Below are 9,894 nucleotides of genomic sequence, written 5' to 3'. Positions count from 1 at the left end.
CAATACAGGAAATACAAATGTCAATATTTTTCTGCCAATTATCGAGCCCCTACATAAATACAATAATACTGTAATATCTTCATTATGAATGCAATGCACAGGAATTGTTTTAGTTGTCATTTACTCAACATGCAAGACTTGGTACACTCTTCTTCTAATGCCAAGTGACGTAGACAGGAGCCAACCTAACAACGAGTGCGCCCTCTATTGGCCTATCTTTTATAAGCGTAATTATCTCTCAAGGGAACCAACATAAATATATACATACATAAGTAGTTAATAAAAAATTATCTACGATACCACAAATACAGAACAAGAAATAGTGAACTTAAATTCTTAATGAGACGATAAATACACTTTTCTATCGTTACGTGGACGCCTACCTCTCAAGTTGATATCGTGGACAAAAAGGGAAGTAGAAAGGCGTGTCCAACACATATAAAAAGTTAGGTGTCACATCAATTATTGCAGTAGGAGGGACACAACGAAAGAAAGGTTCCACATATTGACAACATAAATGTATACGTACACAAGTAGGTTAATAAAATATTATCTACGATACCACAACTACAGAACAAGAAATAGTGAACTTAAATTCTTAACGAGACGATAAATACACTTTTTTTGTCGTTACGTGGATGCCTACCTTTCCAGTTGATATCGTGGACAAAAGGGAAGTAGAAAGGCGTGTCCAACACATATAAAAAGTCAGGTGTCACGTCAATTATTGCAGTGGGAGGGACACAACGAGACAAAGGTTCCACATATTGACAAAACATCAGAGAACCTTCAGGTATTTTCATGTAACTTACACATTTTGTGTAAATATAACAATAATACAGCATTATGAAATACATTATATTTAAATGAGATAATTGACCCTGTTACACTTGGTGTAAAAAGTTTGAGAACCACTGATTTAGACCATAGGCGCCGATCTACATTTCTGCCAGTGGGTGCTCGGTAAATCTGACGCTACTTTTCTGAGGCTATGTCTACACTACAGATGTCCGATAATAGCTTTTTTACCGATATTCCGATATTGTCCAACTCTTAATTACCGATTCCGATATCAACCGATACCGATTTATACAGTCGTGAAATTAACACATTATTATGCCTAATTTTGTTGTGATGCCCCGCTGGATGCATTAAACAATGTAACTTTACCATGCATTGATTAACGTGGACCCCGACTTAAAGGCCTAGTGAAATGCAATTTTCTTATTTAAACGGGGATAGCAGGTCCATTCTATGTGTCATACTTGATCATTTCGCGATATTGCCATATTTTTGCTGAAAGGATTTAGTAGAGAACATTGACGATAAAGTTCGCAACTTTTGGTCGCTGATAAAAAAGCCTTGCCTGTACCGGAAGTAGCAGACGAGTAGCGTGACGTCACAGGTTGTGGAGCTCCTCACATCCGCACATTGTTTACAATCATGGCCACCAGCAGCGAGAGCGATTCGGACCGAGAAAGCGACGATTTCCCCATTAAATTGAGCGAGGATGAAAGATTTGTGGATGAGGAAAGTGAGAGTGAAGAACTAGAGGGCAGTGGGAGCGATTCAGATAGGGTAGATGCTGTGAGAGGCGGGTGGGACCTGATATTCAGCTGGGAATGACTAAAACAGTAAATAAACACAAGACATATATATACTCTATTAGCCACAACACAACCAGGCTTATATTTAATATGCCACAAATGTATCCCGCATAACAAACACCTCCCCCCTCCCGTCCATATAACCCGCCAATACAACTCAAACACCTGCACAACACACTCAATCCCACAGCCCAAAGTACCGTTCACCTCCCCAAAGTTCATACAGCACATATATTTCCCCAAAGTCCCCAAAGTTACGTACATGACATGCACATAGTGGCACGCACATACGGGCAAGCGATCAAATGTTTGGAAGCCGCAGCTGCATGCATACTCACGGTACCGTGTCTGCGTATCCAACTCAAAGTCCTCCTGGTAAGAGTCTCTGTTGTCCCAGTTCTCCACAGGCCAATGGTAAAGCTTGACTGTCATCTTTCGGGAATGTAAACAATGAAACACCGGCTGTGTTTGTGTTGCTGCAGCCGGCCGCAATACACCGCTTCCAACCTACAGCTTTCTTCTTTGCTGTCTCCATTGTTCATTGAACAAATTGCAAAAGATTCACCAACACAGATGTCCAGAATACTGTGGAATTTTGCGATGAAAACAGACGACTTAATAGCTGGCCACCATGCTGTCCCAAAATGTCCTCTACAATCCGAGACGTCACGCGCTGACGTCATCATACCGAGACGTTTTCAGCAGGATATTTCGCGCAAAATTTAAAATTGCACTTTAGTAAGCTAACCCGGCCGTATTGGCATGTGTTGCAATGTTAAGATTTCATCATTGATATTTAAACTATCAGACTGCGTGGTCGGTAGTAGTGGGTTTCAGTAGGCCTTTAAACAAGTTGAACAACTTATTCGGGTGTTACCATTTAGTGGTCAATTGTACGGAATATGTACTGTACTGTGCAATCTACTAATAAAAGTTTGAATCAATTAATAAAAAACAAGGTTTTCCAAAATAAGAGAACTTCAACTCCAGTTATGGAAAAAAGTGCCAACATGGCACTGCCATATTTATTATTGAAGTCACAAAGTGCATTATTTTTTTTAACATGCCTCAAAACAGCAGCTTGGAATTTGGGACATGCTCTCCCTGAGATAATCCTGATACCCACCACAACTATGGGAAATACTATACTTTGACTTTCACCAAGTGCATTATTTTTCATTTTTTTAAACATGCCTCAAAACCACAGCTACAAAAACAATGAAGACACACAGCTTCAGTCCAGAGTATACTAGAGCTTACTTGCCAACCTTGAGACCTCCGAATTTGGGAGATGGGAGATGGGGGGGGTTGGTAGTAACGGGGGGTGTATATTGTAGCCTCCCGGAAGAGTTAGTGCTGCAAAGGGTTCTGGGTATTTGTTCTCTTGTGTTTATGTTGTGTTACGGTGCGGATGTTCTCCCGAAATGTGTTTGTCATTCTTGTTTGGCGTGGGTTCACAATGTGGCGCATATTTGTAACAGTGTTAAAGTTGTTTATACGGCCACCCTCAGTGTGACCTGTATGGCTGTTGACCAAGTATGTGTGTGTAAAAGCCGTAAATATTATGTGACTAACCCGGCACGCTGTTTGTATGGAGGAAAAGCGGACGTGACGACAGGTTGTAGAGAACGCTAAAGGCAGTGCCTTTAAGGCACGCCCCCAATAACGTTGTCAGGGTGGAAATAGAGAGAAATTCGGGAGAATGGTTGCCCCGGGAGATTTTCGGGAGGGGCACTGAAATTCGGGAGTCTCACGGGAATATCAGGAGGTTGAAACCGATACCGATAATTTCCGATATTACATTTTAAAGCATTTATCGGCCGATAATATCGAACATCTCTATGAATAACCCCTTAAACGCATAATTATTTAGCCTAAGCCCCGTGTCAGCCACACTGAACTATCATTTAAAGTCCCCCTCCTCCGACAATTTTTTACACGGGTAATTGCGCCGTGTATTTCTTGAATCTGCAGCTTTTAGCTTTGTATGGACTCATCGATCGTTTACAAACTGAGTTCAGAGAGGAAGTGACGCCAGAAAGACGGCGCCCCACACAGGAAGTGACGTCAGAAAGACCGCGCCACAGCCAGCTTCATTAATAAAGCGGTTTGGTAACTCGGAGCTAACCACTGGAAATATGGAGAGGAGACATCCAGACATGCCCGTGTTTCTCCTTCTATCATGAATTGATTAACGTGGACCCCGACTTAAACAAGTTGAAAAACTTATTCAGGTGTTACCATTTAGTGGTGAATTGTACGTAATATGTACTGTACTGTGCAATCTACTAATACAAGTTTCAATCAATCAATCCTTCTACATGTACAGACGCTTGTGGAAATCACACATGAATACCTTAAGAGAAAGCGATTGCAGCTATTTGGGATACAACACTTCTCAGATGGCAAGAGAACTTTCCAGTGTTGAGGTCAGCTGTTATTCTACTCCCCCAAAAACTTTGTCCATTTGTCGAAAGAGAGTCAACGAGAATGCGGGCTCCCGTGGATGTGTTTAAATAGGTAGAGTGTGCTTTGTATTACCTGGCCGTCAAGGGAAGTCTACGGAAAATGGCGAATGCAGTAGACTGTATCAGTTATTGTCCGCCATGTATGTCGCGGACTCAACGTCTAGGTCCAGAGTACATAAAGTCACCAAAAACTAATGGACAATGAAGGTGAAGGCAAAAGAGTGAGGAGTGTCCTGACCATATATCTACATCCCAAATTGGTTGTTGTCAAATGTTCTTTGTCACTTTGTGTACTTTCACGTGTTTAGAGATTTGATTAACTAATTAATGATGGCTCAGGTGTGATTCACTACAATAGGGCCCCACAGCACACTGGATTCCAGTTAATTGAAATACCACAACACTGGATATTGTTCAATTTAATTGAAGAACTTACACACAAAGCAACACTGGAGGTGACTATGACGTGCACATTTTCCACGCATACGTACTAGGTCGCGTTGCGCCGACTGACAGAGGGGTGGAGGGTCCTTAAACGACCATTGTGTGTGTGTGGACAAGGATAAGGTTAGGTGGGATTTACCCTGGATAACCTTGGAGAGGAAGGGGCCTGAGCATGCACGGTTTTTGCTTGGTGGTGAGAAAGAATTTGCCATCAGTCCCACGTGTCCATTGTCGGTGGGTGCTTGGGCCCCGAAGCACCCACGGGATCGGCGCCTATGATTTAGACCAGGCCTGGGCAATTATTTTTGACTCGGGGGGGGGGATTTAGAGAAAAAAATGTGTCTGGGGGCCGGTATATCTATTTTTACGAAAACTAATACAAAACCTCACACTAAAGTCTGATTGAATGCTAAAAATGTTATTGTTTTCTATAAACGATAAAATCCTGAATATTGAGAACATATAACGTCACACCCCCTCTCAATCGACATATTTTACAATCAAGCCAAATGCAACAAAAATGCAACAAACACAGCAAAATATGAACGTGAAGGGTAAAAAAACAAAAAACATCTACAATCTGATATATGTGATATATCACTAAGCTTTAGAACTTGGAAAAATCTCCTTCCACGTCTGTCCCTGACACCCGCATTTCAGGCTCTGGAAACACTCTGTGGAAACGCTTCCCACCCACACTGCTTGGTGCCTCGTCTGACCTGCTGTGACGTAGATTACCATAGTAACTTGTAGGGTTGTACGGTATACGGGTATTAGTATAGTACCGCGATACTAATGAATAATATTCGGCACCATACCGCCTCTGAAAAGTACCGGTCCGGTCCGCCACACCCTAAGATTTTTTGTTAAAGGGGAACATTATCACCAGACCTATGTAAGCGTCAATATATACATTGATGTTGCAGAAAAAAGACCATATATTTTTTAACCGATTTCCGAACTCTAAATGGGTGAATTTTGGCGAATTAAACGCCTTTCTATTATTCGCTCTCGGAGCCATCCATCCATCCATCTTCTTCCGCTTATCCGAGGTCGGGTCGCGGGGGCAGCAGCCTAAGCAGGGAAGCCCAGACTTCCCTCTCCCCAGCCACTTCGTCCAGCTCTTCCTGTGGGACCCCGAGGCGTTCCCAGGCCAGCCGGGAGACATAGTCTTCCCAACGTGTCCTGGGTCTTCCTCGCGGCCTCCTACCAGTCGGACATGCCCTAAACACCTCCCTAGGGAGGCGTTCGGGTGGCATCCTGACCAGATGCCCGAACCACCTCATCTGGCTCCTCTCGATGTGGAGGAGCAGCGGCTTTACTTTGAGCTCCTCCCGGATGGCAGAGCTTCTCACCCTATCTCGAAGGGAGAGCCCCGCCACCCGGCGGAGGAAACTCATTTCGGCCGCTTGTACCCGTGATCTTGTCCTTTCGGTCATAACCCAAAGCTCATGACCATAGGTGAGGATGGGAACGTAGATCGACCGGTAAATTGAGAGCTTTGCCTTCCGGCTCAGCTCCCTCTTCACCACAACGGACCGATACAGCGTCCGCATTACTGAAGACGCCGCACCGATCCGCCTGTCGATCTCACGATTCACTCTTCCCTCACTCGTGAACAAGACTCCGAGGTACTTGAACTCCTCCACTTGGGGCAAGATCTCCTCCCCAACCCGGAGATGGCACTCCACCCTTTTCCGGGCGAGAACCATGGACTCGGACTTGGAGGTGCTGATTCTCATCCCAGTCGCTTCACACTCAGCTGCGAACCGATCCAGTGAGAGCTGAAGATCCGGGCCAGATGAAGCCATCAGGACCACATCATCTGCAAAAAGCAGAGACCTAATCCTGCAGCCACCAAACCAGATCCCCTCAACGCCTTGACTGCGCCTAGAAATTCTGTCCATAAAGGTTATGAACAGAATCGGTGACAAAGGGCAGCCTTGGCGGAGTCCAACCCTCACTGGAAACGTGTCCGACTTACTACCGGCAATGCGGACCAAGCTCTGGCACTGATCATACAGGGAGCGGACTGCCACAATCAGACAGTCCGATACCCCATACTCTCTGAGCACTCCCCACAGGACTTCCCGAGGGACACGGTCGAATGCTTTCTCCAAGTCCACAAAACACATGTAGACTGGTTGGGCAAACTCCCATGCACCCTCAAGGACCCTGCCGAGAGTATAGAGCTGGTCCACAGTTCCACGACCAGGACGAAAACCACACTGTTCCTCCTGAATCCGAGGTTCGACTATCCGGCGTAGCCTCCTCTCCAGTACACCTGAATAGACCTTACCGGGAAGGCTGAGGAGTGTGATCCCACGATAGTTAGAACACACCCTCCGGTTCCCCTTCTTAAAGAGAGGAACCACCACCCCGGTCTGCCAATCCAGTGGTACCGCCCCCGATGTCCACGCGATGCTGCAGAGTCTTGTCAACCAAGACAGCCCCACAACATCCAGAGCCTTAAGGAACTCCGGGCGGATCTCATCTACCCCGGGGCCTTGCCACCGAGGAGCTTTTTAACTACCTCAGCAACCTCAGCCCCAGAAATAGGAGAGCCCACCACAGACTCCCCAGGCACTGCTTCCTCATAGGAAGACGTGTTGGTGGGATTGAGGAGGTCTTCGAAGTATTCCCTCCACCAATCCACAACATCCGCAGTCGAGGTCAGCAGAACACCATCCTCGCCATACACGGTGTTGATAGTGCACTGCTTCCCCTTCCTGAGGCGGCGGATGGTGGTCCAGAATTGCTTCGAAGCCGTCCGGAAGTCGTTTTCCATGGCCTCACCGAACTCCTCCCATATCCGAGTTTTTGCCTCTGCGACCGCTGAAGCCGCACACCGCTTGGCCTGTCGGTACCTGTCCGCTGCCTCAGGAGTCCTATGAGCCAAAAGAACCCGATAGGACTCCTTCTTCAGCTTGACGGCATCCCTCACCGCCGGTGTCCACCAACGAGTTCTAGGATTACCGCCACGACAAGCACCAACTACCTTGCGGCCACAGCTCCAATCAGCCGCCTCGACAATAGAGGCGCGGAACATGGTCCATTCGGACTCAATGTCCAGCACCTCCCTCGTGACATGTTCAAAGTTCTTCCGGAGGTGGGAATTGAAACTCTCTCTGACAGGAGACTCTGCCAGACGTTCCCAGCAAACCCTCACAATGCGTTTGGGCCTGCCAGGTCTGTCCGGCATCCTCCCCCACCATCGCAGCCAACTCACCACCAGGTGGTGATCGGTAGAAAGCTCCGCCCCTCTCTTCACCCGAGTGTCCAAAACACGAGGCCGCAAATCCGATGACACAACTACAAAGTCGATCATGGAACTGCGGCCTAGGGTGTCCTGGTGCCCTTATGTTTGAATATGGTGTTCGTTATGGACAATCTGTGACGGGCACAAAAGTCCAATAACAACACACCGCTCGGGTTCAGATCCGGGCAGCCATTCTTCCCAATCACGCCTCTCCAGGTTTCACTGTCGCTGCCAACATGAGCATTGAAGTCCCCCAGTAGAACGAGGGAATCACCCGGGGGAGAACTCTCCAGTACTCCCTCGAGTGAATCCAAAAAGGGTGGGTACTCTGAGCTGCGGTTTGGCGCGTAAGCGCAAACCACAGTCAGGACCCGTTCCCCAACCCGAAGGCGGACGGAAGCTACCCTCTCGTCCACCGGGTTGAACTCCAACGTACAGGCTCTGAGCCTGGGTGAAACAAGAATTGCCACCCCAGCCTGTCGCCTCTCACTGCCGGCAACGCCAGAGTGGAAGAGAGTCCAGCCCCTCTCGAGAGAACTGGTTCCAGAGCCCTTGCTGTGCGTCGAAGTGAGTCCGACTATATCTAGTCGGAACTTCTCCACCTCGCGCACTAGCTCAGGCTCCTTCCCCCCCAGCGAGGTGACGTTCCACGTCCCAAGAGCTAGCTTCTGTAGCCGAGGATCGGACCGCCAAGTGCCCCGCCCTCGGCTGCCGCCCAGCTCACATCGCACCCGACCTCTATGGCCCCTGCTATGGGTGGTGAGCCCATTGGAGGGGGGACCCACGTTGCCTCTTCGGGCTGTGCCCGGCCGGGCCCCATGGGGACAGGCCACCAGGCGCTCGCCATCGTGCCTGGCTCCAGAGGGGGGCCCCGGTGACCCGCGTCCAGGCAAGGGAAATCTGGGTTCCTTAATCGTTTTCATCATAGAGGTCTTCGAGCTGCTCTTTGTCTGATCCCTCACCTAGGACCAGTTTGTCTTGGGAGACCCTACCAGGGGGCATCAAGCCCCCGGACAACATAGCTCCTAGGATCATTGGGACACGCAAACCCCTCTACCACGTTAAGGTGGCAGCTCAGAGAGGAGCGTTAAGGTGGCAGCTCTCGGAGCGATGACGTCAATCCGCCATTTTCTCAAACACATTACAAACACCGAGTCAAATCAGCTCTGTTATTTTCCGTTTTTTCGACTGTTTTCCGTACCTTGGAGACATCATGCCTCGTCGGTGTGTTGTGGGAGGGTGTAACAACACGAACAGGGACGGATTCAAGTTGCACCAGTGGCCCAAAGATGCGAAAGTGGCAAGAAATTGGACGTTTGTTGCGCACACTTTACCGACGAAAGCTATGCTACGACAGAGATGGCAAGAATGTGTGGAAATCCTGCGACACTCAAAGCAGATGCATTTCCAACTGGACTGGACAGATCAGCTTTCAGGAAAAGAGAGCGGATGAGGGTATGTCTACAGAATATAATAATTGATGAAAACTGGGCTGTCTGCACTCTCAAAGTGCATGTTGTTGCCAAATGTATTTCATATGCTGTAAACCTAGTTCATAGTTGTTAGTTTCCTTTAATGCCAAACAAACACATACCAATCGTTGGTTAGAAGGCGATCGCCGAATTCGTCCTCGCTTTCTCCCGTGTCGCTGGCTGTCGTGTCGTTTTCGTTGGTTTCGCTTGCATACGGTTCAAACCGATATGGCTCAATAGCTTCAGTTTCTTCTTCAATTTCGTTTTCGCTACCTGCCTCCACACTACAACCATCCGTTTCAATACATGCGTAATCTGTTGAATCGCTTAAGCCGCTGAAATCCGAGTCTGAATCCGAGCTAATGTCGCTATAGCTTGCTGTTCTTTCCGCCATGTTTGTTTGTGTTGGCTTCACTATGTGACGTCACAGGAAAATGGACGGGTGTTTATAACGATGGTTAAAATCAGGCACTTTGAAGCTTTTTTTAGGGATATTGCGTGATGGGTAAAATTTTGAAAAAAACTTCGAAAAATAAAATAAGCCACTGGGAACTGATTTTTAATGGTTTTAACCCTTCTGAAATTGTGATAATGTTCCCCTTTAAAACAAAGCCAATGCAATTTTTTCTGATCCCCTTTATTTA

This window comes from Nerophis lumbriciformis, linkage group LG02 (assembly GCF_033978685.3).
Source record: "Nerophis lumbriciformis linkage group LG02, RoL_Nlum_v2.1, whole genome shotgun sequence".
In the NCBI taxonomy this organism is placed as follows: Eukaryota; Metazoa; Chordata; class Actinopteri; order Syngnathiformes; family Syngnathidae; genus Nerophis; species Nerophis lumbriciformis.
This window is presented reverse-complemented; position numbering follows the sequence as displayed.